The following is a 6102-nucleotide window of genomic DNA, read 5'->3' as shown; positions in this document are numbered from 1 at the left end:
ACCACCTAACACTCTGAAAGATAGCCCAATTCAAAAAATCAGAAAGCGACAAGTGATGGAGGGGCTGTGCTGAGATATGGACTCTCATCCACTTCTGATGGACTTGTAGGTATGTACATCCACTATCTAAATTGATTGGTGACTTCTAAAACAGATGGAAATTGAGCTACCATACGACCCAGTGATCCTCCTACTGGGTATAAACCCAGAAGAGGCAAGAAACCCCATGGCCAGACATCTGTGCTCCAATGTTTATCGTGGCACAGTTCTGTTGACATTTTCCACTGGAGCTTTTTTAGCTAATGCTTTCCGTTTTGCTTGAACTTTTTCCTTAATACCATTGTTTCTTGCTCATATGCTGAGCAAGAAATTATGGAATGTTGACAAGTTCCTTTTGGTGCAGTGACTCTGTGTACTCTTTCCTTCTTCTTTTGATGCTTCATGCATAACTCAATATTTTGCTTGTCGTATCTTTCAAAGCTGCAAAACAAGGCTTTACATTTTCTTGATTTCTTTCAGTTAAAGATATGCTCTGCGTGTTCTTCCTTTCTGTTTTTAATTTTAGGGCTTTGCAAATTTCACTATAATATTTTACTTTGTCTTCTCAGGTGCCCTTTGACATTTTCTGTCCAGCTCTATGGCTTCTTCATTTCTTCTATTTGCCTCGGCTCCGCTATGATTCAGTGTAAGTTTGAGAGTCTCCTCTGACATCTGCTTTGATCTTTTGTTTCTTATCTTTTAAATCATCTTTGGCTTTTTTTAAAGTTTAGCTAACATTTCAGCCATATGTCATAAATTAAGTAGTTCAATCATGTCATAAAGAATTGTACAATAATCAGCACATTCAATTCTAGAAAATTTTCTTCTTCCTTGTACTCATTGTTACTCATGTTATGATTTTTTTTTTCCATTTCCGCAAAAATTACTCAGGAAAACTCTCCAGTTCCTCAAATTCTACACATATATGTCAGTGCCATGGATTATACTCCTGATTATATGAATCATTATTGATATCCTTCTCCAAATTCTTCCACCACCAGAACATAGACTCAAGGCCTCCTAAAGGAAAAATTGTTCTCCTTTGCGAGTAATAATTATTGGTTAAGTTTGACTTCTTGACCTTTTCCTTCCTATTTTTTAGTTTATTTTTTTATTTTTCCTCTGTCTGAAATTTCTATAGCCTCGCTTCAGAGATGGTCCAGAGCAAGGCCTCAAACTATTTCAACACTGTTCTTGCAAGCACTGGGGGAATGCACAGGGTCAATCCAGACCCAGGCATGCTGGAAGCATGCCAGACTTTTTCCTTTCTTATGGATGGTGCTCTTGCTGTTCTCCCAAAGCTCCCAGGTCTTCTCTCATTAGGGTTTTTTGCAGTCAATCTCTTCTGGAGATGTTCTCAAAAGTCAGCTGGGATGAACTCAAGGTTCAATTTTTTGCTTTCATAGACTTGTTATAATTTTCTTTAACTTCAACCTAAATTTACCTATGAACAATTTTTCCACAGTTAACCACTGGTCTAGTTTGACTTGTTGGTATTAAATTTCTCCATCATCTCATATTTCATCCTGAGAGGTCTATATGTATAGTTGAGGGGTCTATATGTATAGTATGCAAATGCTTGTGTTGTTGAAAATAGATGTTTGCTATCAACAAATCTTTGACCAGGCAACATTCAATCACTTAATCTCCACCTTCATTGCATCATCAAATTTCAATTTTCCAACTTTTGTTCCATTTTCTCTTTTTCCAACTTTGGCATCCCAAAGGCCAATCTTTATCAATGCACCTTAATTGCATGTTTCATCAACTTCACACTCAAGTCTATAGAATTCTTCAATGGGTTCATTGCTAGTTTCAGTGGTTGGTGTATAAATTCGAATAATAGTTGTATTGATTGCATATTCTTGAAGGGGGAAACATCTACCACAGACTGCATTGTTCTTCAAGACTGATTTTGCAATGTCCTTTTTGACAATGAATGCTACACCATCCTGATTTTTAGTGTCATCTCCTGCATACTGTATCATACAATTTTCTGATTCATATGGCCAACACCAGTCCATTTTATCTCACTAAAGCCTAGGATATCCATTTTAATGTGTACCGTTTCATTTTGATGACTATCAGCTTTCCAGGACTCATACTTTGCACATTCCAAATTCTGATCATTAGCAAATTTATGCAGCAGTTTTCTTCTTCATTGTCTCTTCTTAGTCTGGAAGTTCCACTGAAACATGTTCACTTTGTGTAACTGTGCTGACATTTAAAATATATTAATGACAGAGCTTATAGCATTACAGCAACACCAAAGCCAACATATTATGATAAACTGACAGAATAGTAATGTAGTCTATTTATAGACAATGTTTATTTAGTGCAAGAATAGTAAATTATTTAATGTGATACTTCTAGACCAGCAGTGCTCAAGCTGAGGGTTGCAACCCCTTTGAGGGTCCAATGACCTGTTCACAGGGTCGCCCCATTCTTAATAGTAGCAAAATTACAGTTATAAGGTAGCAGCAAAAATATTTTTATGGGTGGGGGGTTCACCACAACATGAGGAACTGGATTAAAGGGTAATGGCATTAGGAAGTTTGAGACCTACTGTTCTAGACAATGTGTCTAACTCTTACCAAATTACCTTTTCCTGCATGGACTAGTAAGAATAGGGGTCATGATATGAGGATAGAATTCATCTGTGATTACTTGTGAACAGGATTCCCTAGAATGACAACCTGCTGTGTATAAACTGAGCCCTCTGAGAAGCAATAGGATAAATCTGATTACTAAAAAGAGCTAGGAGTGGAGCAAGTCCTGTAAACCATATATCCCTGCCCAGTGACCTACCTGGATCCAGAAACAGTTATAACATCAGGGGAGTAGTAACAGAACCAGGAGCCAGAGCATGGAACAGAGTCCCGGGCATCCCAAATTAGGGGGCAGGTAAAGTGAATGCTTCCGTGCTGGAGGCTGGCTTGTGGAGTGGAGCTCCTCTGGACATTTAATTGGGAAGGCTGGGCTTCCTGGCCCTCTGAAGTAGAGCTGAGTGCCTTTGGTCTGGGCTTCCTGAAGTGGGGTGCTTCGGTGCACTTAATTCAGGAATTGCTGACCCAGGGAGCTTGAGCAGAATGCCTTTCAGTTGAGGATTGCTGTGCACTGGTATGCTACTTCGGGGATTTGTTAGCATATCCGAAAGAACTGTGTAACATGTCCTGATAAACAACTATCCTGAGCATTTCTAACTGGCGTTAAAGTGTGAAAGCATCCAAAAGACCTTTTTAATCATGTCTTTTGTCAGAGTTCCATGTAGCCACTTAATGAAATTTAGAACTTAGGGAGGTAAAATAGAGAATATTAATTAACACAAATTAGTCTTAATTGGTCATTACACATTTACTTATTAATTAAAATTAGTTTAAGTATTACACATTAGCATAACAGATTCAGGTCACAAATATTATATATAAGAAATTATTGAAAAGCGGTTTTCATAACCAGAAAAAGATAAATTGACTGCCATCAAGCCAATGCTGACACCTAGCAACCTCTTGTTGGTTTCCAAGACGGTGGACAAGAGTAGAAAGCCCAACCATTGTTCTAAGGAGCCGCTGGTGGTATGAAACTTTGGACCATGTGACCAGCAATGCATAACCAGGTCCAGGGCTCCTCCTGTGAAAAAGATGTCAAAGTTGATAAACATAATTAAGAAGAAAATGAGATTAACAAAACTTTCCAAGGTAAGGAGAAACCATATAAAATATTTCTCCTTAAAACAAAAGGTTCAAGTGGTGTTCATGCAGAGAGATTTATCTGGGAAAAGGAACATTCTGCAGATTTTTTTTTAAAGACTGTGTATGATGCTGTGCTGGAGCGCCCCAGTGCGCACTTAGTTACCCCATTTCTCATTTGCATTGGGTAATAGTTGAAGCTCTATGGCTAAAGACATTAATTAATACTTCATTACACTTTTCAGCATAGAAACCTCTTACAAAATGTATTCATTTTGCGTTCACAGTTTGCTTCAATTTAGATTTTACAGGTTTATCCATTGTGTTCTCTCACTTCTCCCTCCACTGTTAGAAGTGGTGTATTTAAGTGATGTCTTACTCCATCTCTCCTCTTGTTTGCACAGGTATCTTTGGGATCTATTTACTGAGAGGTAGTTTTTATCAGATTACTTTCTCAGGATTTAGAATCCCCACTTGTTTCTATTCAATTCTTTTTTATTTACCCCTCTCAGCATTACACTTTTTAATAATAGTTTTATGGGGATATAAACCACATCATACAATTCAATAGTTCAATCATACTGAGCAGTACAATCATTACCTTAATCAATTTCAGAACATTTTCTTCTTTTATTGCTATTAGCACCACATTTCCATCAACCTCCCCGGCACTAACCCCCAAAACAATAAATCCAGTTACTGTCCCTAGAGATTTACCTATCTTGTATTTCATATATAGGAAAAGATACAAAAAAACAAAAAAACAAACCTATCAACAATTATAAAATAACAATCTGGAAAATATCTCAATTGAAAAGAAAGTCGAAAATATTAAAAGTTACAACAGCCTTAAAATGGGAAAAAAGCAAGAGCATAAGTAAGTTGTGACATTTGAACCTATCTACATCTGCCATGAAGATCAAGGATTGCAACCTTATGTACAGATTATAATTCAATATAAAGAAAACCAACCCCCCACACAAGACAAACAGGTATCACTACGATCAACACAGAAGCATTTGAAGTCGTGGAGGATTTTGTCTTGTTTGGATCCACAATCAGTGTTCATGCAAGCAGCAGTCAAGTGATCAAAAGACGCAATGCATTCACCAAATCTATTCCATAAGATTTCTTTAGAGTATTGAAAAACAAGGATTGTTACTTTGATCGCTAAGGAGGACCCGACCCAAATCATGGCATTTTCAACTGCCCCAGGGATATGTAGAAGTTGGACATTGAATTAAAAATATACATTTGAATTGTAGTGCCAGCAAAGAATATTGAAAGGATCATGTACTGATAAAAGGGCAAACATCTGTCTTGAAAGAAGTATTACAATAGTGCTACTTAAGGACAGGAGCATGGTGTCACTTTGTCTTACATACTTTGAACATGTTATCAGCAGAGATCAATCCCTGGAGAATATATTGTGCTTGTTGAAGTGATGTGGCAGGAAAAAAGGAAGGCTCTCTAGGAGATGGATTGACTCAGTGGCTCCGACAATGGGCTCAAATACAGGAACAATTGTGAGGCTGGCTGAGCTCAAGGACGTGTGTCTTTCTGTTGTACACAATGGGACTAAGGGTCTGAATTAACCAGATGGCCCTGAACAACCACAAAAATACCTGGCAAAATCGACTTCGAATGCACTCTTCACGATAGCAAGGCTATTCTGACCCTGGTCAGAAGGGATTCACGGTAAACTTAATCTATATAATGGGGCTGTAAATGGATTTTGGTCTCCCACTGTCTTCTATGGCCTCCTTCAAACCAGATGTTCACAATTCAAACTGATACCATTCCCTTCTTCAGTACTGGATATTATTATTTACTATCTTTGGATCATAAAGGCTGATGTGATTTTTTTTTCTTGTGAATTTAGCTGATGCTTCACTTAGATCTCTGCTTATTTGAAGACAAGCCTTTATGACTTCATGCGCTCGCTATTCTTTTTGATAGTCAGACACCATCTACTTTCTCCTCAAATCTTGTTGGGAATACTTGTGATCACATCAGGCTTGAGACAATTTTTTTTTCCTTCCCTCTCACAAAGATCAGTCAGGTAGAGGGCTTAATTTTATATTAAGAGCTTTATATAGTTCAAAAATATATAACATATGTCTTTCATTGTATTGCTGTCACTTTTCAAGTTTATTGCTTGTGATTTACCATTAAGTTTATTGCTTATAATTTACCATTAGTAACCATTAATTTACCATTAATAAACACTTTGAAGTTGTTTCAGATAATGATGGTATATTTGACTGAAGGGAGTACATAAATCTTCCTTTCATAAGTTATTCTTACACACATGCTCCAATATATTTATTCAGTATTTTGGGTTTTTTTGCTGATAATGAAATTTATTTATTTA

At 37.1% G+C, this 6102-nt stretch overlaps 1 non-coding gene across 1 annotated transcript; it reads right to left on the bottom strand.

The window, feature by feature from the left end:
- Positions 1–1159: 1159 nt before the first annotated feature.
- On the bottom strand, positions 1160–1294 carry LOC115873645. The gene has a single exon (XR_004048535.1). It is a non-coding gene; the product is annotated as a small nucleolar RNA SNORA9 (small nucleolar RNA).
- Between the last annotated feature and the right edge of the window lie 4808 nt (positions 1295–6102).

Source organism: Echinops telfairi, unplaced genomic scaffold, assembly GCF_000313985.2.
Source record: "Echinops telfairi isolate 266 unplaced genomic scaffold, ASM31398v2 ScPeMD7_7469;HRSCAF=8507_0, whole genome shotgun sequence".
Classification (NCBI taxonomy): Eukaryota; Metazoa; Chordata; class Mammalia; order Afrosoricida; family Tenrecidae; genus Echinops; species Echinops telfairi.
Note: the sequence above shows the minus strand (reverse complement) of the source record. Positions and strands in the feature narration are given on the sequence as shown.